General features: G+C 37.5%; 1 protein-coding gene and 1 pseudogene across 15 annotated transcripts in view; both read right to left on the bottom strand.

Moving 5' to 3' along the window:
• DLG2 (discs large MAGUK scaffold protein 2) overlaps positions 1-24,661 on the bottom strand; it is a 2,182,864-nt gene that overhangs the window by 342,859 nt on the left and 1,815,344 nt on the right. The window lies entirely within an intron of this gene.
• LOC129007575 (L-lactate dehydrogenase A-like 6B) lies at positions 21,642-22,641 on the bottom strand (annotated as a pseudogene).

Consider the following 24,661-nt stretch of genomic DNA (forward strand, 5'->3'; position numbering starts at 1 on the left):
TATCATCTAACAGTAAGTTGTTGAGTAAAGGATATGAATGTCAAATTTTGATAGGTATCGCCAGACTGCCTCTAAAAGTGTAGTATTAATTTATATGCCAACAAATAATATATGATTTTCAACTTCCTCACACTCTTGTAATAGTTACATATACCTCAACATTTGAGTTTTTCCATTCTGATAGGTAAACAATTTTATTTTTAAATTTCGCGTTTCTTCAATTATAAAGTTAGGCATCTTCTTATATGTTTATTGGATATTTGAATTTATTTTTACATAAAATTCCTTTTTATTTATTTTGCTTTTTTTTTGTTGTTGTTTAGGCAGTTGGCTCTTTCAAAAAATTATCTGCAAATGAAGAATGTTATTGTGCCTTCTTAGGTAACTATTGCAAATATTCTTAGTTTGTTATTTGTACTGTTGTATTTTAACTTTTCTTTTGTACATTATTTCCTATCATAGAGTGAATTTTTAAACGTTTAGTGAAGTCTTATTTAATTTCCTTTTCTTTTTTGGCTCTTGAGTTTTAGATTATATCTTCTCTTCACCAATCTATTTAACAAATTACCCATGTTTTCCTGTAGCAAACTACAGTTTAATCTTTCGCCATTTAATCCTTAATCAACTGGAATATACTTTAATGTTTGATGTGAGAACCAAGTGAACAGCCACAATTTCTTGGACGTTTCCTTTACAGCATAAGATTTCTACACGTTTCATCATTCTAGTCATCCTCTGAATTTTTTTTTCAGTGCATTAAGAAAAGTGCATGGAAAAATGGGAAGGAACAAAGATTTGCAGTTAAGACAAAACGGGTTAAATCTCAAGTCTACCTAGGTTTCCTAGGTAACCTGGGGAAGTCACTTAACTTCTTTGAACCTTAGCTTCCTTTTCTATAAAAGGAGTACACCTACCTACCTACCTACCTATCAGGGCTGTTGCAGGTACAAACAGGCATTCAGCAAATAATATCTATTACTATTGTTTTAGCATTTCTTCAAAGAGCTGTGATTATAAGTGATGAAATAAAATCTAATAGAAATTAACCAACACAGAGTGCAATATATTAGTTACTTCATGCTTTTTTTAAAAAGAGGAACACAACATTTTAGGACTAGAAGAGCCTTAGAAACTTGTTTGTCTAGCACTTATATATTAGAGATAAACCCCGTAAAGGAAGGGACTGGCCCAAAGTCATACTGAAGTTAGCATAGGGATAAGACCAGCCAAGGGTTCCTCTTGCCAAGCCCAGAGTTCTTTCTAGTTTAGCAGATGTGCTCTAATATGTGAGTTTGTTTCTTTTTCACTGGACCAATAATACAATCTTGTTCATTTTAGGCCCAAATCTATATGGGCCTCTGCATTTTTGGAGAGGTTTGTTGCTGCTGTTATCCTGAAAAATATCATATTGCCCTTATTCCTGTTGATTTCTTCCCTGGTTTTAGCAAACGTGTTCTTCTCCAGTCGTTCAAACTTTTTAAGATCACTTTGATTCTTATTTCTACCCCTGAGATTTGAGTTTTTATCAGTAAACCTTGCACAAATAACATTTTCAAGTATTCACAGTTTACATCATTGATATGACATTTTAAAATACCAAGTGTGACACAGCCTCATGTATTTACTATTGCTTTTTTTTTTTTTTTTTTTTTTTTTGCTTCTTTTTCACCTGGATGCATGGATTCTTAGAGTTCTGTTTAGAGTCCTCTCCTCTCCAAGAAAAATTCTTTTCTTGAAGCATACATTCTCAAAGATTGGATGCCATTAATTATTGTTGAGATTAATAATAATAATTGTTAACATTAATTGAGCATCAGGTATGTACATCAGAGATAGTTATATATTATTTCATTTAATCCTCAGGAGGGTGGGATTATTTTTCCCATTTTACTGATAAGAAAACTAGGCTCAGAGACTCACTGACTTACTCAAATTTATATGGTGGAAAGACGCTAAGGATTTAAAATAGTGTAACTAATACTCCTGAGTTAACTACCAATTTACACTGTAATTTAATATCCTGTCTAATTCCGAGGGTCTATGCCTACAAGATTCTAGTTCTGAAACCTGTCTTTCAAGGGCATAAGTCAAGCTCCCTGAGACTGGCAGCAGATGATTGGGTGTGTTTTGCCACTCTACTCTGTGGTGGTCCAAAAGCAACCTGATCTAGAAATTATGGCCCAACTTATAATGATTAGATCATGTAGGGCTAAAGCAAAAGGCATTGTCAAGCTAGAACGATTTCATTTATTGCTACCTCTTTATATATATGACTTTTATTGGATCATTAAAATATTTATATTCTGGCCAGGCGCGGTGCTCATGCCTGTAATCCCGGCACTTTGGGAAGCCAAGGTGGGCAGATCATGAGTTCAGGAGATTGAGACCATCCTGGCTAACATGGTGAAACACCGTCTCTACTAAAAATACAAAAAAAAAAGTTAGCCAGGCATGGTGGCGGTCGCCTGTAGTCCCAGCTACTTGGGAGGCTGAGGCAGGAGAATGGCATGAACCTGGGAGGCAGAGCTTGCAGTGAGCTGAGATCGTGCCACTGCACTCCAGCCTGGGGGACAGAGTGAGACTCTGTCTAAAAAAAAAATATATATATATATATATAAATATATATATATATATATTTGGGTAAGTTCCTTAATCATACATATATATATATATTCCATATGTTTCGGTATCCTTTTCATAATAATATTGGTAATGAATAGAAATTTGAGCACTTTTAGTTGACTTCTAGTTGTGTTGCTGCTGCTGTTTTTCACATCCTAATGTGAAGATGAGTGGTTTACCATCCCCAAGGTCAAATTTTTTTTCTTTTTGTTTTTAAGAGATGATCATTATATTTGCTACTTCTGTCACTAGGCGCATTTATTCCTTGAATACATGATGATTCTCTGGAAATATTTGTCTATTTCTTAGTGCTATAGAATGAATGATATCAGAATCAGAGGATTTCCAAAATGGAGGAAGTCTTGTGATCTTCTTCAACCCCAATTTATATCATTAGGCTGATTCAAACACATTCTTATACCCTTGTCCCTCACTATGTTGACCTTTTAAAATTTCTCTGATTCAGCCATTTCTGCATTTACGCACATGCTATTTTCCATATCTAGAACATAGCTTCTCACTCTTTCCTCATCTGGAAAACTTCTTCTAGTTCTTAAAGACTCAATTCAAACTGAGTTGTGGAATGTATCTATTTATAAGCTCCTTAAAAGTCAGATCTCTGCTTATTGGAACTTGTGTTCCTGGCATAGGGTCAGGCAAATAATAGGTGCAAAAGAACAAAAGAGGATTGTGAGTGAATAAGCAAGTAGATGAGTGAATAATATTTTCTCACTGCATTATCCTAGGCAAATGATCATCTAACCTCCATGTGACACTGGATCAGCACTAATGAAGAACTCACTGCCTTTCAGGAAAATCCTTTCTGTTTGGGTCAGCTCCAGTGATTAAAACAAACAAATGAAAAAAACAAAACAGTTCTTTGTGCTGAATCTTTCTTTCCACCTCTTGGTTTCAGTTCTGCCCTCTGATGGCTCACAAAACAATACCATTTCTTCTTCTATATGATCCTAATATTTGAACACATTTTTCACTTTTCCAGGGAGTGATCCCACTCCCTTCCCCATCCCTTCATATCATTCTCACCAAGTGACCATTTGCTTCTGCTTGCATACCTCCAGTGTCAGGGAATTCTCCTTCCCTAGTTTCTTAATTCCATTTTTTGTTATCTCTTATGGGTGTTATTTCCAGCATCTTGATATAATGTAATATCTCATTAGAGACTCAGATAAGTGAATGTGAGATCAAATATGGCAATATGGATGCTCACCCTATGGTTCACTGTACTATCTTTTAATGTGTGCCTACTATAGTGCCTAGAGATAAACAGAGTATTGAAATAAATTTGTTTTTAAAAAAGTATCCACTTAGTTATTTCACTTTCCAGTTTAAGGGAAGAATGAACTAGAGTGACACATAGCCATTGTCAAGCAATGTGCTGTTCAGTGGAGGACAGTGACAGCTAAACACATGATTAAATGCTGGGTGGTAAGTGCTAGCACAAAAAAAGTCAGAATCCTGTGGGGTACAGAGGAGGCATTCCTACCAAGGGATGAGGAGGAATGAGCTTTCCTGGAGAAAGTGACATGGAGATGAGGTCATGAATGTTAGCAAGGTGAGGATGGGTGGAGGTTCTCACAGAGGCAGAGATTGGGGTGAGGAGATGAGTGGCAAGAGTATTCAAGGCAGAAAGGGAGGCACATATGGAGGGCTGGAGGTGAGAGAGGGCCTGCACATCTGAAGAACAGGAAGCAGTTGTTATTGAAGGGCAGATAAGGGAGGAACAAATGTGAGAAAGAAGTGATGAAGGAAAAGAAGAAGAAGAAGAAGAAGAAGAAGAAGATGATGATGGTGATGATGGTAGCTGACATGTACATAACACTTAATATGTGCCAGGCACTGTTATAGGCATTTGATATACAGAAATTCCCTTAGACCTCATAACAACTGTGTGAAGTAAGAACACACAACAATCCCCATTTTACAGAGGTGGTAACTGAGGCACAGATTAAGTAACTTGTCCGAGGGTACATTGCTAACATATGGCAAAGTCAGGAATGAAACCCAGTGTGGTTTAAGTGTCGGCATTCTTTTTTTTTTGAGACAAAGTCTCTCTCTTTTCTCCCAGACTGGAGTGCAGTGATGCTATCTCGCTCACTGCAAGCTCCGCCTTCTGGGTTCATGCCATTCTCCTGCCTCAGCCTCCCGAGTAGCTGGGACTACAGGCGCCCACCACCATGCCCAGCTAATTTTTTGTATTTGTAGTAGAGACGGGGTTTCACCATGTTAGCCTGGATGGTCTCGATCTCCTGACCTTGTGATCCACCTGCCTTGGCCTCCCAAAATGCTGGGATTACAGGCGTGAGCCACCGTGCCCGGCCGCGTTTGCATTCTTAACCATGACATAGCCTCTCAAGGATCTCGTGATCCAGGGCATGATAAACCATTTTAGTATATTTGACCATAATGAGGAGTCATTCCTCAGCTTAAAATGGAGAAATATTATTTTAACATCATTCTTGTGCCCCAGGAGTGCTTACAGGTAGAGAGAATGCACAGGAAGGGAATATGCAGGAAGCATGTGCTTATGGCCAGCCTGGCTGCGGGACTCTGGGGTTGGATGGACCCCCTTGTAGATGCTGCTCAGAAGGCAGAGCAAATGCTCACGGCTGCCAAGGTTTTCCATCACAGCTCATGTCATCTGCCTGCTCTGAAAGCAGTGTCCTGGGAAGAATACTAGGTTTAGACCCGGGAAGGCCAGGATTCAAATCTTGGTCCCTTCCCTTACCAGCTCTATGACTTTGGGTAAGTTCCTTAATCTCTTTGAACTTGTTTCCTCATATGCATCAAAAGATGTGAACCCTTCTTTTGTTAGGCTGTTATCAGGATTATTAGAGTTTAAGCAAATAAAATGCTTAAAATAATATTTGGTACATGGTAGGTACTTACTAAATAGTTGCTATCTGTATTATAGCATATCCATTATCTATGTAACCAGGATTTTTAACTGGCTTTTATCAGCAATAATAAAACCAAAGAATATGTTTGATAGAAGACTATCTTAGAATAAAAGTAGGTAAGACCTACAAATTTCACAGAATTATTAACTGTGAAAAAAATACATAGGAGTAACCAAATGGGAAAAGGCTAGATAATTGGCACCACATTTCAATTAAAATGAGACAGGTACAGAACACAGGGGACTGTTTCAAGCCAATAATTTCACAGTTGGGGGTCTGGGTGCAAGGTGGCAGGGGGCAGGAGGGAAGAAATTGGGGTAGGATCCAAACTATTTCTATTTTATTCAGAGCGACTATGGATAGTAAGATGAACAGATGTATTACAGGTGTATTAAATACATGTAGAAGGCTCCCATTCTTTCTCAAGAAGGAAAAAAATCTGTTTTCATTTTTCCTGAAGTGATGAGAGGCAATGAAGCGAAAATATAAGTTCTGTTGCCAACTCTGCCATCAACTTATTCAAGCCAGCTAATGAGCTGCTCTGAAAAATGAAGGTGCTGGGGTGTACCATCTCTAGGGTCCCCTGTGTTGTAAATTTAATTATTTCTATGGCTTAAAAATAACATCTCAAAAGTTAGTAAACTGTTTCCCCACCTCACATTTGTTACTGAACAAGGTGATACATAAACAAACAAATAGAATAAACAAACTCACATGTATTAAATGATCTTATCACATACTTATGCGGGTAACAGGGAAACTATAAATATCACATTCAATGTTGAATTGTGAGCAGTCTGATGGCTAGCATAGAACATAGATAGGGAGAAAGAAAAAATGCTGCCAGCAGAAGTAGACCTTGAATGCCAGGGCAAGAAGTTTTGTCAATAAGTGGCTATGGAAGGGTTTTACAGAAGCATTTAACACAATTGGACCTGTGTTTATCGGAGAATAACTCTGGCAACAGTGAGAAACTGGGGTTAATGAACTAAGTGAGGACAGGGTAGGAACTATCCCAGTAGATAATCAGATGTGATACTATTGAAGTGTTACCAATGATACAGATAATTAAGGCCCAAATTAGGCAAATGAGGGTGGAATTGAGGGTGGGAGATGTGGCACAAATTTGAGACAGGAAAACAGAGGAAGATTCTGTGCAGCTATTCTCCTCAAATACTTCTGGAAGCCAAATAGAGTTTAAATAATATTTACGATGTTGAGCAGATTGAAAATGGGAGATGTGGAAGGTGTCAAAAGGCTTTAGGATGATTGGAGGTGTGATGATACCATTAATCAAGATGGGAACACAGGATGGAGAGTGGGTTTGGGTGAGAGGATAATGTATTTTGTTTCAGACATGTTGACTTTGCTATGTCTGTTGGATATCTACAGTTCTGCAGACAGTTGGAAAATATCTACCTGAAGCTTAGAGATGTGGCCAATGTTCAAAATCATTTTAGATTTCATATTCCTATGGTCAGTACCCTCGTCAAATTAGACCCAGATGTAGAAGAAGCTTGATACACAAGATGGGGATAATAAGAGTACCATGTCACAGAGTTGCTATAAGGTTAGATTAGTTAATACATGTAAAGAACTTAGAACAGTGCCTGGCACCTAGTAAGGGCACATAATTATTAGCTATTGTTGAACCCTCTCCTGATGTACACAAAGAGGATGACTTGGGAGAGTATAAAATTATCTCAATGCAGGCTCATTTGACCAGGGAAAAGTGCTAGGGTGAAGGCACTGAAACAGAACAGCACAATCCTAGGAGTTAGGAGTCTTGAGTTCCAGTCATGCTGTTAGCTTATTTGACTTTGAGAAGTCCCTTCATCTCTCTGGGCCTCAGTTTCTTTATCTAGAAAGAGAGCCTTATACTGAATCTCAGAGGTCCCTTCTAATGCTTAATAAACAAATATATTCTATGCTCAATATGTATTTTGTTGACAACTTGAGACAAACAGATCATTATGCATTAAACTTTTCAAATACCCTCCAGCATGTTTCAGAGTGAATGAACTATAAATTGTATTTGAAGTGGAAATTTCTAATTAAGTTCCCTTCTCCTCCTAGAGGCTGTTATACTTTGTGGAGAGTGGTAATATTTCTGACAGTATATGCATTACAGCTCAAGACTAGAATCCTTCTGGAGCAGAGGCAAAGTGAAAAATTGATATTGAATATTTATGTATCTTAGCAGTTAAACATTAACTTCCCTTTAAATTTGGATTCCTGATGCAAAAACAGGCTTATAGTTAAAAAAAAAAATTAGACCTTTAAAAATGTTTTGGATTACCAGGTCATTTCTAGAGGGATGATTATTTTGGAATCTTTAAATGAAAATAATAAAGTATAACTTGGCTATCCAAACCCAGCTTACTAAAGGCTGAAAGACATCTAGAATTCATGCATCTAGAATTCATGCATTTCAAGTAAAAAGTTAACTATCTTTGTAAGAATATATAAGCAAAAAATAGTTGAAACCTTATACAAATATTATACAAACACAAGGTGATACTAGTATCTCCAAGCTCTGATTTTTACATTAACTCCAGACTTGAAATCTATCTGCTTACTTGACATCTGCAGATAGATGTGTAAGACTTTTCAAACTCATCGTGCTCAAAATCAAACTCAAAATTTCTCCCAAACATGTTTCTCGAGAGTTTTCTCATTTTCAGCAAACAGTACTACCACCATTCTCCTCTCAACCACTGAATCAAGAACCTCCATTCATTTCTTCCCCTCCCACCTCCACATGCAATCCCTTAGCTCATAGCCATATTCTAATTCCATGCACTTTTCTCTAACTCCACCCCATCCCTCTAGGCCAAGCTATCATTTTCCCTGGGAATACTACAGTAGCCTTGATGGGTCCCTCCATTGTCTCTGTGGCCCACTCCTCCCACCCTCCTCTATCCCTTTATGACTCAGCAGCCAGAATGATCTCAAACTATATATCAGATCATGCCTCTCCTCTGCTAAAATCTCTTTTGGCTCCTTGTTAGACTTTGAATGAAATTCAAACTCCTTTCCTCGGGCTCTGCCTATCCCTCTTATTCCATCTTATTCCACTCTGTCTTCTTTACTGTTTGCTGGCCACAAGGGCCTTCATTCTGTTTTGCATCAGTCCAAGTTTCCTCCAGTCTTACAGCATTTGTGCCAGTGGTCCCTTTGACTGGAGTGCTCTTACCTAGCTTTTCTCATCTTTGACAACTTATTTTCATAAGTGTCAGCTCAAATGCCAGTTCCTCAAAGAGCTCTTTGTTGACAATCACATTTAAAGTAGCCTCCCAGCCTATCTCTAATTCACCTGGTTTTACTTTCTTACAGAATTTAGGCCCACATGTTATTCTGTTTATTATCTCACCCACCCCGAGAAAAGCTTCCCATAAGTAGAGACCTTGACTGTCTCTTTTAACTCCATACTTTTAGTGCTGACTACACTATGTAGATATTCAACAATATTCCTTAAACTAATTAATGGTTGTAACTATTAAATCACATAACTTTATTTAAATCATTAAAATTTATTTGACAACGAGTTTCTGTGCACTTGTTATGAGCCAGGTACTAATTAGAGTCCTTTTCAGAAGGCATTTGTCCTCTAGGGGGAGAATGGTTGATGAAACTGATCTCACTGAATCAGCATCTTTGAGGGTGAGGCCCAAGACTTTTTTTTTTTTCTTTTCTTGAGACAGGGTCTTACTCTGTTGCTCAGGCTAGATAGCAGTGACATGACATGCACCATTATGCCTGGCTAATTAAAAAAAAATTGTAAAGCAACCAATATGTTCCTTGAAGCACCAATATGCCTTAAATGTCCTTGCAAACATTGTTAAACAACCACCTCCACTTTATCCAAGCCTCTAAATTGTTCAGGCAGTGTCAGACTCTGGGCTGAAGGCTAAATTCCTATCCTTCAAGATCTGCTTTGTGGCTTCTCACCTCACCCATCAAATGTTCTATCCTGAGATGAGATGTGTGTGTGCTGCTAGGCTGACAGATTCCCTTTGGTTAGGGTTAAATTTGAAGCTGAGATCCTTTCTCTGGTGGATGGTGGTAAGAAAAAAGCCTTCTGAATTTGCTCAACATGTTCTCCCTTTTGAAATCAGTGGACTAACTGAAAGTGCTCTATTATTCTTTATTTAAACTTAGTTTTTTTGTGATTTCTGGGTTTCAGATATTAAAATATCACTATTTAATTTACTGTTAAAACACTATCAATAATAAATTGATTAAATAGATTATGAACTATTCATATAATGGAATACTATGCAGTCATTAAAAGCAACAGCATACATGTCTAATATTTTGAAACTAAAAAAAAGTCATAATCTATTGCTAAATTAAAGAAAAGCAAGTTGTAGAACTATATGTATATCTAGTTCATTTGTTTCAAAAAAAGAAAAGGATGAATGATCTTATAGAGAATGCCTGCAAGGTTACACAATGAATTGATAACAGAGGCTTTAATGGGCTATGGTATTGTGGTGGGGAGGGGAGAAATGCTGAAGAGGAGAAAATGGGTTACATTTCATTTTATAGCCCTTAACAGTATGTGAATATTTTTAAGTAAACATGTTGTACCATAACAATTTTAAAAGTCCTACGAAAAAGTTTTAACTACTGAATTTGAGGTTTGTGTTACCTTAGCAATAAAAGACAAAAGGCGCTATGTAGGCACATTTAAAATACAGTAATATTTACAGAAAACATGAGTCCTAGTGTAATCAAATTTTCAAACATTGTGTTAATCCATTCAATACATATTTACTGAATGCCTTCTTTGTGCCAGTCATTGTGCTATTTTTGGGGGATGGATTGGTGAAGAAAGCAATGGCTCAGCCCTAAGTGACTTAGAATCTAACAGTAGTTCTCAACTGGGTATGAAAATGTGTCTATTTGTGAGGGGGGATGGTATTTTCTGTTGTTAAAATGTCCAAGTCAGGAGTCAGCCTTGGCATTAATTGTAGAAGTCTCATGTGTGTTAAATGTTTTGCAAACCGTGGCACAATCAGGCATAGTGAAAAAATGTCCTTCCAAAGGTGCAATAATACCTGCAAAAGGAAATACTGAATCAATACCATTTTTCACATAAATACCCTAATTCCCAGTGAACCTTATTATTTTGTTCAAACAAGTTCAGTTGGCTAAGTTCTGGGTCAAAGTTATTAACTAGGAATTTGTCTAAATAGTATACAGATTTGAAAGCAATAAGGATGTTCATTTCTACATATCCTGTAATATTCACTAATTTGGTTTAGTTTACATAAATTAATCTGAGTGAAATTGTAATGTAAGTGAAAAGGGTTCTTGTTTCCTTTTTTCCTCATACACAGTTAATCTTGTTCATAAGCTTTGGAATCAATTTTAAAGGAAGGAATAATGCTGTCTCCAGAGACATATCTGTCAAAACAGTCCACTCCTAAAACATCTGAAAGGCTTGAGCAGGAATAAGATACTAATGGAATTAATCTTGGTCAAAATCCGTTAATGCAAAACTCAAACTCTGGCTGCTGCATGTGGGACTCACCTGATGTTTTGTTCATCATATCTCCTCAAGTTGATGACATTCTTTTGTGTTTGGGCTTATGTGTATCTTGGCATCTGGCTGTTGCCCACAATTACATCTTAGTATTTCTTTGACTTATTCCTCACCTAAAAATAAGGTAATCATCTCATTGCCTAAAAGCTCCCAAGAAACAGGTTTTGTGAGTTTAGGCAAACTGTGTCAAGAACTCTTAAGTCCCCTCTTCCCAATTACTTTCATCAAATTTTCCCAATTGCAATCAGTCAAATCTTTTTGGGAAGTCAAAATCTTCCCAACTGCAATCAGTCAAATCAAGAGAAGGAGATCTGAATAAACAGAGATGCTTGAAAATCAACTTGTATTCACCACTATGAATGAGAAATAATATTTATTAAAAGATTTCTCTTCAAAATATCTTTTGCTTTTGTTTTTTCCTTTCTAATTTACTATGCTAGTTCTAAGCATTGATCTGAACTATTGAAACAGGCCCTGTTTCCTGTTTATTTTGAAAAATTTCAAATTATAGAAAACTTGAAGAACATTATTAAAAAACTCATAAAGATTCAACAGTTCTTAACATTTTGGTACATTTGTTCTCCCTCTCTTCCTCCCTCTTGCTCTCTCCACTTACCTACCTATCTGCCTAGCAGAAGACACACACACACACACATACACATACACACACACACACACAGACACACACTTTTTCTGAACCATTTGAATTATGTTGCAGATGTCATTCCACTTTCAATCTAACATATCAGCAAGGCATCTTCTCAGTGTAAAGATATTTTCTGTATAACCACAATGCCATTATTACTCCAGAGAAAACCAACAAAACTAATATTTCTATGCCATTTAATATATTGCACCTATTCAAATTTCCTCAGTTATCCTCCAAATGTCTTTTACAGATTTTTTTCTTAAATCCAGGATTTAAGTTTTATGCATTGCATTTGGTTGTTATTATGTCTTTAGTCATTATTAGTCTTGAACATTACCTACATTTTTTTAAAATAAAACTTACTCTTTTTTAAAAAAAAATTCAGTCAGATGCTTATAGAGTGTTCTGCATTTTGAATTTGTCTGATTGTTTCTTCCCAATCAGAATCAGGTGAAACATTTTTAGCAAAATCCAGTGTGTAATGAATGCTGTGTATTTCTTACTACGTCATAGCAGGAGGCTCAAAATACATGGACCACCAGATCTCTTCATTTAAAAGGCACCTTTCTATTTTGCAAATAACAATCTATAAGGTGGTTTATTTGAGACCATGTAAATATTCTTTTTCCAGTAAACTTTAACCCCTAATTTTTTTAGCATCTATGGATTATGCTTTCTTGAAATAGTTATTTTGTTGTGGGTTAAAAAATGGTTATTTTATAAATTCTTTATTTCTTCTAGAATTATTAGCTGGTATTATTCTGTGCAGGAGAGCTTCCCCTTTATATATATATATTTTTTTCTCTATCATTCTGGATTTATTTTTGATATATCATGACATTATAATTTTTTATATATCATATTATAATGTTTTTGATATATAATATTGTTCTTTTTGATATATAATATATTTTGTTTTTTGATATAGCATGATATTATATATCATTACCATGCGGTACACTTCTAATTGATGTTAGCTTTTCCTCTAATCTCTGTCTCTCTCCCATCCTCCCTCTCCCTTTTGTCTACTCTCAATACCTTGATAGTCGTCTTGTGTATCACAACCATTCTACTTTTCTCTAAATACTGCCTTTCACATTTTATACATGCCACAGATGCTCATATTCATCTGTGTTCCTAACTGCTTGTAAATTATGTGCAAATTTCTTGGCCCTATATTTAAGCCCTTTCACAATGTAGCTTTTACCACAACCCTCTCTAGTCTTTTTAAGACTAGAGACTTCTCTGATATGAGGGAACGTTAGAGTGGATTCTGTCTAGTCCTCCCATATCATTGGTGGAAAAAGTGAGGCACAGAGAATGAAGTTATTTTCCAAGGTCACTCAGTGTATTTGTAGTAGAGTCCAGATGAGAATGCTAGAGTTCAATGTCCTACATCACACGCCTCCTCTCCTAAGCAAACCCTCTGCTGCTGCCAGAATCTTCATGTCCATCCCTAGCATAATGTTATTCCCTTGGGCCTAACTTCCTCCTCCTTGTTTTACTTCCTGTTTTCCTGGATTCTTTGAAGTCTTGGCCTTCTCTCTTGTCCAGGTCAGGTTCTATCTTCCCAGACCTCTTGTAATCATGATGGTCTGTGACACTTACTTGGCCATCAGCCCCACAACCTGGCAGCATTACATGAATTTTGGTCCTTCTTTACTCTTTTATTATTATTTTTCAGGACAGCAGTAATGCAAGCTCATTTTAAACAACTAAAACAATACAAAAAAACAGCAAGTAAACTGTGAACATCTTTCTATCTTAACCTTCAGGTAACCACTGATAATAAACTAGACAAATTAACTTTATACACTTTCTCTACACATATTTACATATCCCCAGCTACATTCCCAATGTCTAGGATAGTGCCTGGTTCCTGTCAGTGAGTGAATATATGTGAGTGCAAAAACATTCATGTTTACCTCCATATATAGTCATTGTTTTAAAGAATGATCCCATAATAACACATGATGTTCTGTAATTTGCTTTCTTTTTCTATTTACCTTTTTAATGAATAAATATCAATAACTAGACTGTAAGCCCCACGAGGGCAGTCCCAGCCACTGTTTCAGTCTTCTTGTTTTCCCAGGATGTGGCACAAATTGATGTCCTCATAAATTATTACTGAGGGTGACTACAGCTTTATGTGCTTAATGAATCTCTTCCTCACCTCTGAAGAAGCCTTAAGGTTCACAAAGACTCCTGTTCCTCTAAAGAGGAATTATTAATCAGCTCACCAAGGATTTCATGGCCAATTTCAGTGTCTAATAGTGAAAACAATGCAAACTAGAAAAGAAAGTATAAGCGAGGAGAATAATATAGCAGACAGGCAGGACCCTGGAAGGTGGCAACCAACTTTGCCATCTTGAAAGGCAGAATTCTCTATACTGGAGCTGCCATCTTGAATGTGGACTTTTGTGGGAAGTATTACGCAGACCACATACATATAGCCTTAACTCCAAGAATTACTGATTTCAAAAAATGCTTCTAGACATTTGGGAAAACTAGAAGCAGCAACAGAATCATTTCAAAACTCTCCTGAAAAGACAAACTCCATACAATAAGGAGTGAGAAAGAATGACCATCATCTGGAATTATCTTTCCTTCATCACTTTCCTTTGTTCTCTGAAGCATATATCAAGACTTCATAAAAGCAGTCAAGGCTGTGCTGAATCTTTCACTATCAGTCCCAAGTGGATATTGTAAGCATCAGAAAAATTTTCCATTTACACAGGCAGGGAGGTATTTTCAGTAATTTAAATCTTTTCTAATTACTAACCAATTCCCTCTTTCCAGCCTCCCAATTTAGCACACAGAATGCTGCTCCCTGCAGAAAACAACTCTTCAGCAAGGTGTGAGTTTCCATGGTTAGTTGCCAGAGCTTCAGATGTGAACGGAGCTGCAAAGCCACAATCCGTTCAGTAGATAAAAAACATCAAGAAATAAAGTTCCACTGCATTCGTTGAGTTCCTAGCACAAAGTGAATGCTCAGTAAATAATAGGAAGGAGGGGAAAAGCAAACCAGGAGAACAGAAAAGAAAAGGAGACAGGGAATAAAAGGGGAAGAAATCTAGGCAATTGACTTTCAAACTGTTTGTGACCAAGAATTTAACTGTGGAAGGAGATCACTAATAGAGATAATACTAGTTACTGAACACTGAACAAGAGGGTATTGTGTTAGGCTTATTGTTGCTAATCCTCCCAAGAACTTTGCTGAGGTCAACTTTAAGATGGGAAAACTGAGGCACAGAAAGATTAGATGCTTCGAAGGTAGCAGAGCTAAGATAAGAGATCTGGTCTGTGTGGTGCCCACACTGTGTCCTTTCTCCCCTACTTAATCTTCCCTCTTCTCTTACAATACCTGCTGTCTCCAGCCTTAGGTCTGCAGGTAACACTCCTACCTCTGACAGCCATCAATGTTGCTACGTGCTTCCAAATCTACTTCTGCTCCCCACGCATATACATTCCCTTCCCCATAATATCACATGCCTTCTAACAGCAGCCTCAGCTCCTGCTAGTGCCGTCATCACAATGGGCCACTTTGCTTTCCCATCTCAGTAAACAGCCCCCTCCAGGCATACTGTAGTCTTGGTGTCTAGGGGCTGTTTCCCTGTTTCTTTAGGGCGAGCTTGGTCAGTGCAGGGACCAGCTTTCCTCAACACCTCTGCCACTTTGGGTATTACAGAGAGCACAACAATCCCCCAGAGCATTTTAACGTCAAACCCTTTTAATATTCCTGTGGCCAAGTTCAGTGCCTTCTCACCCAGCTCCTTCCTTGAACTATGCTTCAGCCTATACTGGGGCCAGTTCTGTGAGAGGCTGGCTGCAGGTTCTGATCAGCGGTGGGCTCTGCCACATCTTGTGAGACGAAGAGGCATTAAGTCAGTAAGCACAAGGGCAGCAGTCATCCAGAAGGGGAAGAAGCACTGGAGGCTTCCTGAAACAGAGGACCTGGAACTCTCAAACTCCATTCACTGCACTAACAGTTCCCAGCATCAGAATAAAATATATATGACTAGCCCTTGCTGTTCTTGGCACGAGGAGTTCCATGAAACCCAGACATATAATTCTGCATTCTTTAAATCATCATCCTCTATCTTTTCCCTTTCCAAGTTTGCATTGCATGCAGTTTCCTGTTGCATTGTTTTCTCTTTCGTCAAACTCCTACCACCTGGAAAAGTTGCCACGTACACTGCACTGTACTCCGTACACCACACACTGCACACTGCACTGTAAAGGTGTGGTCCCTTGATTCTCCTTTTTTTTCCTCTCTATGATACCCTCACCCTTTCCTCCCATTCTCCCCTGCAGGGTCTCACCTCTGTGATCCTCTCCTGATCTGTCTCTCTGCATCTGTGACTAGATTCCCTTCACTTCTCCCTGCCTTACCTTTCCTCTGCGGCTGGGCTGTGTCTATTTCCTCCTCCTGCAGCTGGTCTCACTTGCTTTTTCTTACCACCTCCCTCTGAGTGATCTGCCTCTACTTTCCTGCTGCATCCTCTCTTCTCTTCTCTGGTTCATTTATCCTGCTTTATTGGGAAGACAGCCTATGACTGGCTGTTTACCACCTAATTTCTGGAATTGTGTTATCCTTTTGAAGTCCAAACTGATGTGCTGTAAGAGTCTCATCATTAGGCTTATAAAAATAAATCTTTCTCATTCCACCATCAATACAACTAAAACACCGGGTTAGCTGTCAAATACAGGCAAGCCAGAGGAGCTTGCTCCTGAAAACTAAAATAGCAAAATTATCTGTGCTAGCATTTTGAAATGCTATCTTAGGCTGTGTTGCTTATACATAATGCTCTGTGACTCTAAGTCAAGGACAAGCCTCAAGTTAGGGTTTTTCCATGTAGGGCTTCTGGAGAAACTCCTTAGGATTTATAGGTCTCTGGAGCTTCTTCAAAATCCACTTGTTCCTGTCTACTGTAGAGACCTGCTGCATATCAAAGAACCAACTGAATGTTCAACCCCCTTCTTAACACCATCATTATAGACTGAATGTTCTAAATTCTATATTTGCTCCTGAACTGACCCTTAGTCCTTGCCTAGAACCAGTCAGTCAACAATAGCTCAACTTTGGGCTTTTGAGTATGTATGTAGCTCAAGGTTTACATCATCTGCATTGTAACCTCCATTTCTTACCCATCCTTTGCCAATATTTTCTTCCCTCTTAAAAGTATGAAATAAGTACTGAAATGTTTCAATTTTTGTATGGCCCTAAGATACAAAATATGGGTTGAAGAAGCACTAAGGGGAAAATTCATATTTAGAGATGTGAAAACCATGAATATTATATTAGAAGACAGATGCATGCATGCCATCCATTTGCAGAGAATGCATCATTGCTAAATATTGCTTCTCTTCAAAGTTATGCATAATGAGAAAGTCAGGTAAACCAGGAAAAAGTATGGATTTTTGGATGAATAGGAGACTAAGCAAATAACTGTGCATAAAAAGCATAAATCACTTACCAACAAATTGTATAATCTACAATGTGTTTTCCAGGATAATGTGTGTGAAGGTATCTGTCGTATGAATACAAATTCACCCTTCTTTTCTTTTTTTTTCAGGCTTGTGAGTGTTTGACAATGTAAATTATTCTTCCTGAGCACAAGTCCACCTGAGGATTAGTGAATGGGTGTGATTTTCAACCAAAAAAACTTGTATTTAGCCGCCTTCTTTCTCACACTTATAAGTTCCTGGCTAATGTTGATTTTTATCAAATGCTGTGTGCAATAAAAACAAGTATTTCCCCAAAGAAAGTAAATTGTGTTGCAATTATTTATGTGTGTGTGTATGTATACATGTATATATGCTGTGTATAAAAATATAAATAATTTTGGTAATTATTGATGAGTAGATAATACCTTAGCACATTTATGTTCCTAAAGGAAGAAAAATCCAGGGATAGATATATTTTCAAGAAGGCTCAGTAGATTTGGCTCTGGCTTCTGTCATCATTTAGCTTTGGAATTTTGTGGTTTACTTCCTTTGTTTATTAAACAAACAACAAACAAATATTGTGCAAGAGGAACTCTGATATTCCATTCGGAGTTATGATTCTGTGATTCTATCTTGTGGTTTTAAAATACCTACATACTGTAAGACGTTTGATTCTGCAAAGAGCTATGAACCTATTCTGCCTTTTCCCATGCAAAAGTCATTCTTTTGTTTACTCATTTATTCTAGAAACATTTATTTGTGATTTACTATGTTTATTTATGATTTACAATAGGTTCTGTGCTGTGTCCCATGGATTCAAAGATTATTCAGACAGCCTCTGTTCTTGAGGAGCTCAGTATATATAAAATGACCTCCTACTTTATAGAATTTTTTCTCAAAGACTTAACTGTAGAAAGTCAAGCTTTCTATGTAAATAACTCAATATGTACCCATAATTCCAAGTCCTGATGCTAATTGGTATTGTATTTTGGAGAAGTGGTTTATCTTCTGTATTAAATCTCTGAGGTAGTGTAATAGAAGGGAAAGAGTGTGGGTTTTGTCCAGCAGACTCAGGTTTGGAATTTTGACTCTGTACATCTATTAAGTGATGATAGGAATATCTACTTCAAAATGGTTGCAGAATTATATTGAGAACTGAATAAGGTGATGCAGATGAAAATCCACTCAATGAATGGTAGCTTTTGCTTTTACTATGGGAAATTGAACAATACTTCTGCTTTGTTTAAGCACCCTTTTCAAATCAGTAAACCAATAAATTCATTTTTTCTGCACTAAATTCTTTGAAGACTCTTTTCTTAGTACAATCTATGGCTGTAACCTCTATGCAAGAGTCTGTATTAGGTTGAACCACACAAAATTGACAATATTCAACTTGACCTACAAAAATGGCAATTTCATATGGTTCAGCCTAATAACATTATTAATACCACTAAAATAAAATTTTAATTTCTACTTTTTAATGTAAATACAATTTACATTAAATTGAATTGTAATGTACAATTTCAATTTTTTTCTAGAAGAGTATTTCCTCACTAAAAAGTAAGTTTAGTGTGTAAAATTCATGACATTTGCTGTTGTGATTAAGAAAAATAATGTTAAAATAAATCTTCCTGGTTCTTTTTTCCAAAATAGTTTTAGGAAGTTTAAATTTGAGTTAAATGTTGTGAAAATTTTAGCCTCAGGAAATGTGAAAAGGGACATTAAAGCCTTATGTATTGTTGGCTATTAGGGAAAAGAGTAAATCTTTGACTATTCTAAAAGAACAGCATTAAAGTTGTCAGCTAATGAGCTGAAAGTTGTTCTGTGATATATTACTGAGGAAAAGATTAGAGGAAACTAGTATAACAGAGAGAAAGAGAAAGAGAGCCCCATTTTTCCCCCTGCTATATATGTGGCAGAGACTGAGGACTGGGAGTGTGTAGAAGTGTGAGAGAAAAATGTGGGAGAAGTGTTTAAAGTGTTCCAAGGAAACTAAAATGAAGACAAGAATATGTATGCTGGGGTTCAGGTTTTCAAAACAAGCTAGCTTCTACCTAGAACTTGTCATCAACACCCTTTACTAGTAGCTTTTGAACTTCCATCTGTCTACTGGGCTGGAAACACTCTTCTTTGTAGCCACATGTCATGCTGCCACCCTTGCCTTGGGAAGCTCAATTCAAATCCTACTTCTTCTATGAAATTCTCCCCAGTTACAGGGCATTTTCTAGAAGAACTGTTATTTCCTCTATCCTTAACACTAAAGCAAAATACTTCTATGTCTTCCCACTCTCCCATCCCAAGTGTTTTATAGATGGTTTGTGGTTGTGTTTAACAGTAATAGATGGGCTAAGAAATATATTTGTCCATCTGATATGGCCTCAAGACTATCTAGTCCACATTTATTGAACACCTACAATGTGCCAGGGGCTGTGTCATGTCATGTACTGGAATCAATAAAAATAAGACTTGGGTTTGGGATGAAGAAGATCACAGCCTTATGTAGCCATCTTTGAGATGTATAAATGAATAATCCTATGAAGCACTTATGATGTTTCTGAAATTCTTTCCTCATAAGGTTTACTGGGAATCCTATAATCCCACCATTTGAGATTCACTGTTTTGGTCATAAACTTAGTAGATATACTGTGAAAATCTCGATATAGTTAGTTGAAATAATGCTTTGCCTGTTTCCTAACATTCAACCTCAGTGTGAACTCCTTCATCTGATTTCTTTCACTGAAGGACAGACAAGAAACAGCATGAGGACACTAGACCCCTAGGTACCATAGAGTGTAAGGAGGGACCAGAATTGTGGGAAATGTACTTGAGGTCAGCTTTTATCTGGCAGGAGCTGCACAATGTTACAGAGTTGAGGAGATGGGATGATGACCGGCAGGCCAATGCCCATTCCTCTTAGAGTTGAAGCTCATTCTTAGAGCCTTGAGCACTGGGACTATTGGTGGCACTGTCAAAGAAGGCAGGACCACTTGCTTTGTGTCAGGCACCATGATGGGTGCTCTATACCCCTTGGCACATTTAACCCCCATAACAATCCTTTGAAGCAGGAGTCATTGGCTCCATTTTATAAATAAGAAGACTCAGTTTGGGGAAGCTAAGTACTTGTCCAAAGTGTGTACATCTAGTTGATAGTAAAGCAGGTTTCAAGCATCTTGCTGGTTCCAAAGCCATACTTTTTCATCTTCTTAACCTTTGAGAAATAAAGGAATCCAGTTACCCTCAAAAGGCAGGTACTACTTCAAGGGAAATACTTTTGAATGCAAGTCCATTAGAGGACCAGCCTTGTGCCATATCAGATGAAGACAATTTGAAAGTGAGAACAAATTTCATTTCCAACATTTTCAAGAGCAGAAACAAAGATTCTTTACAGGATCCTCTGAGATTTGATAAAAAAATCCATCCTTTGCAGGAATGCTTTCTCCCAAGCCCTCTAAATGCCTGCAGATGGTCAGCTGGCTCCTGCTTGAGTAACTACAATGCAGTGACACAAGGCCTTTTCACTCTACCCACAGCACTTAGCACAGTGAACAGACACATTAAGTCCTCAGTAACATCAGAATAATGGAGACTGAGTAAGGCTGAATGACTTGTTCAAGATCAGTTAGGCGATACATGGTAGAAAAAGTATTTGAAACTAAACCTGTTACGAACTCTTGCTTTTAGATGATGCCTCTTTTGGTTCTAATGGCATTTTCTAGGGCAACACAAATAAGTCTACCTTCATTTCTGCAGAATGGTCTTGCAAGTGCTTTATCAACAAAAACAACAGCAGCAGCAGCAGCAACAACAAAAATAACAGCCAACATTTATCAAATCCTTCCAGGTGCGAAATGTTACAATAAACACCACATGTATTATCAATTTCTCCTCATAACAGCCCTATACGTAGACACAGTCATCATTTTATTGATAAGAAAACTGAGGCACAGAGAAGTTAAATAAATTGCTGAAATTCACAATTACAAACAACAGAGTCAGGATTCAGACTCACTTTTTTTTTCTTTATGTGTACCTTTATTTTTACATTGTAGAGAAAGTAACGACTTCTAAAAAGAGTATGTAAATGAGTATAATATAAGCCCATCAGACCAAAAAATATTAGAATGTACTTAAAAGAATCAGGATTTCTATAAAACAATAAACACCATATATTCTTTTGGACCAAATGGCAAGTGCATATACATACAAGGCAAGTACTGGCACATCAGAGGTATCAAAAACACCTTCTTTGATGCAATCGCTTAGGAATTGTAAAAAATAAGTATCATTCAGCATCTGGATGCTAATAATAAAAGCGATAGAAGCTAAATAAACAGGGCCATCACCCTACTCCCTTTCTTGTTTCCAATTTTTAGGAATTCAAGTTTATTCAAAAGGTTTATATATAATCCCAAAACTACTATTTCTCTTCTTCTATAATTTCAGAATAATAGCTTTACACAACTTTAAAGCTTGAGCTTCTTCTGAATTCCCAAAGTGTTTCTGTGCTCCTTCACAAATGGGCTGCATCTTCAAGGGTCAGCTTTACCTATGTAAGGTCTGCAAGACCATTCTCTCTCAGATACAAGGAACACTGAGGAATACTTCATTCATTCCATAGAGGCCCTTAATTATGTGGAAACTGAATGCACTCTCCTAGGATTCTCTAAAATACTTTCTGTTCAATCAGTTACAGATGGGCCAATGGCCCAAGAAGTATAACCTTTCATTTTCATAATTTCATAAGCACTGGCAATCACTTCTTTGTGGACATTTTCCCCCTTGCTCTAGATCTTGATCAATTCCTTTATCTGAGTTCAGATCCTTCAGAGGGACACCAGCAATGTTGACTCCACTCCACATAGGAACACTTGAGTCCCCATGCTCTCCAAAGATTCACCCATGGCAGCTTCCAGAGTGGATTCCAAGCATTTGCACAGTCAAGAAATGGAAATGGGCAGTGTCCAGATTACAGCCATTTCCAATAATATGGGTTTTGAAAAATGTACTCAATTTCTAAGCTACATAGATTAAGATATCCACTGGACTGGAAACTATCAATTTGCAGCAGGACTATATTGAGTAATATTAGACATCATTAATTTAATGATGGCCACATTTAGACTGACTAAATTAAAGTGTTTCACCTTTTTCCTGGCATGTGCTTGATGTGATTATCACTAGGTTGGAGTTCGCAGAGATGAGATAATCTTTGCTGGAAGCACTATTTGGCAGTTTTAGGAAAAGATTGCCATGTTTAACATCCATTGTCTCACACCCTTCAATTCACCATTATCAACAGCTACAAAGGCAACTTCATCCCTCAAGTCTTTTAAAAACATGGTGATTGCACTGGCCGTGCTAACTGATCCAGTTCTTATAATGGAGACCTTACTGTGGTGAATAACCACCTCTGAAGCAAAATTCTCAATAAATTCATTCTGGATAGTTACCATCACGTAACCAGAGGTGGGAAGGTTGGTTAAGGGCCAGCTGACCCCGTGATGCGCATTCTCTGTTGGTGACACAGATGTATCCTGGGGCCAAGAAAATTTACTCCCATAGTGTCTATGCTCCAGCTGGACCACAGAACTCCTGCAGCCCACCTTGGGGATACACACACAAGAGGTGGATGGAGCAGAGAATGGAAGAAAGTGGCAGGCAAGCTGCAGGTTGAGCTCGCTGGGGCAAGCCGAAAGAAGCTGTTTGAATGTTCAATGCCTTTCACTTTACTTCAGCTATTGCAGTTACCAAGCAAGGCCATGCTTAGCTCCCTGCACATGGGCCTCATGGGGGCCTCTGGAAAGTGCTTCTGATGTCTGCACAGATTAAAGCAGTAAAAAGGCTTCTTCTTTAGCTCTGTGTGAATCCTGGAGAATACAAACATGTATTCTCTTCAATATCTGACATGGATATGAGGCCAACCCAGATCTCTGGAATTATTCATTTCCTGTTTTTAGTAGATATGCCAAGTCGGACCCACTCTGGCTCCTGAGCCTATAGCTTAAGCATCACTGTGTCTAATTCCCTCTCTTTCTCTCTCCTTCTTTGGGACATTTCACTTTCCCCTTCACCCTGTAATATATCATGTCCAGGAAGCTTAATCCTAGTCTGTGGCTTCTTGATATCTTTATAAAAATGCAGCAACTAGAGTGGAACACATAGCTTAGATAGAGTCTAACCAGTGTGGAGACAGAAGGATGTCTCCTTCCTACATTCCAGGACTACATTTCTGTAAATAGGCTCCAGCCTATTGGCCTATTGGCAGCATCATCAGATGGCTACCTAAAACCACAAGATCTTCTTTTAAGGAGCTGTTGCCATATGTCTCCATTCTAAACTGGTACAATTAATTTTGGAACCTGTATTTTCCCAGACTGTCTGTCTTAGCAGAGAATTTTGTATGCCTGGTAAATGTAAGTAGTTAATAAGTATTTATAGGATTTGTGTCAATATTTTGCTACCTTATGGCTTAATGCCTCTGAACCTCAGTTTTTATTCATTGGAAAATGGGAAAATAATATATTCCCTGGTAGTGCTATAGGAGGTTCATATGAGATAATGCATGCAGTGTAAGGTGATGTCATTATCACAGAAAATCTAGGTTTTAATTCCACACTAGAAAGGTAATTAAACTACTAAACCCATAATCACAGAAACCACAGCCTACAGGTCCTATAACTATCCCAAACATAAGATTATATGCCCAGATTTCAATCAGAAAACATTTTACAATTCCTTTCCCCCAAAGGATGTTCAATGTTTGCTTTCATTGCCCTCTAGTGGTTGCTATACAAAAGATATAACTACATTTTGTTTGTTTCACATTTTGATTTTTGAGATGTCAGACACAATATCTTATAAATATTCTTCAAGTTTGGTTAGGTTACACACATTCCTGTCAGCTGGAAACCTTTAAAGAATCAGCCTATAGGGACAGTACCTAACATTGTGTCCTGTGCAATATAGGTGTATACTGCCCATGCATTGTTGGCCATGCATTTATTTTACTAGATCTTTACTCAGAATCTACTGACTTAAAATAGTAATCTAGCTTCATTCATTCATTATATATTTATATGATATATTATATGTCAGGTAAACAAGGCAGGCATTGTCCTGGCTTACAATGTAGTGAGGAAAATGGAGTACTAAACATATCTTTAAAAATTAGCATGGTAAGTGCTGTCATAGGAAGAGTATGGGATATATGAAGCACATTAAGAGGGGTACCTAACTTGGAGGTGTTTCTGTGTGTTTTGGGAAGGTGAAGTGGGAATGGCAAGAGAAGGCATTTAGAGAGTATAACAATCTAAGATTTGAAGGATGAATAGAATAGAAGAGTTATTCAGAAGAAGGTGGGGTGGGGAAGTTTTCAGGAGAGGATACAATGTCAGATATAGTTACATGACGGAGAAAAGACTGACTTTTAGAGATATGGCTGGAAAAGTTAAGAAAAGCTATATTGAGGAATTG

This window comes from Pongo pygmaeus, chromosome 9 (genome assembly GCF_028885625.2).
Source record: "Pongo pygmaeus isolate AG05252 chromosome 9, NHGRI_mPonPyg2-v2.0_pri, whole genome shotgun sequence".
NCBI lineage: Eukaryota > Metazoa > Chordata > Mammalia > Primates > Hominidae > Pongo > Pongo pygmaeus.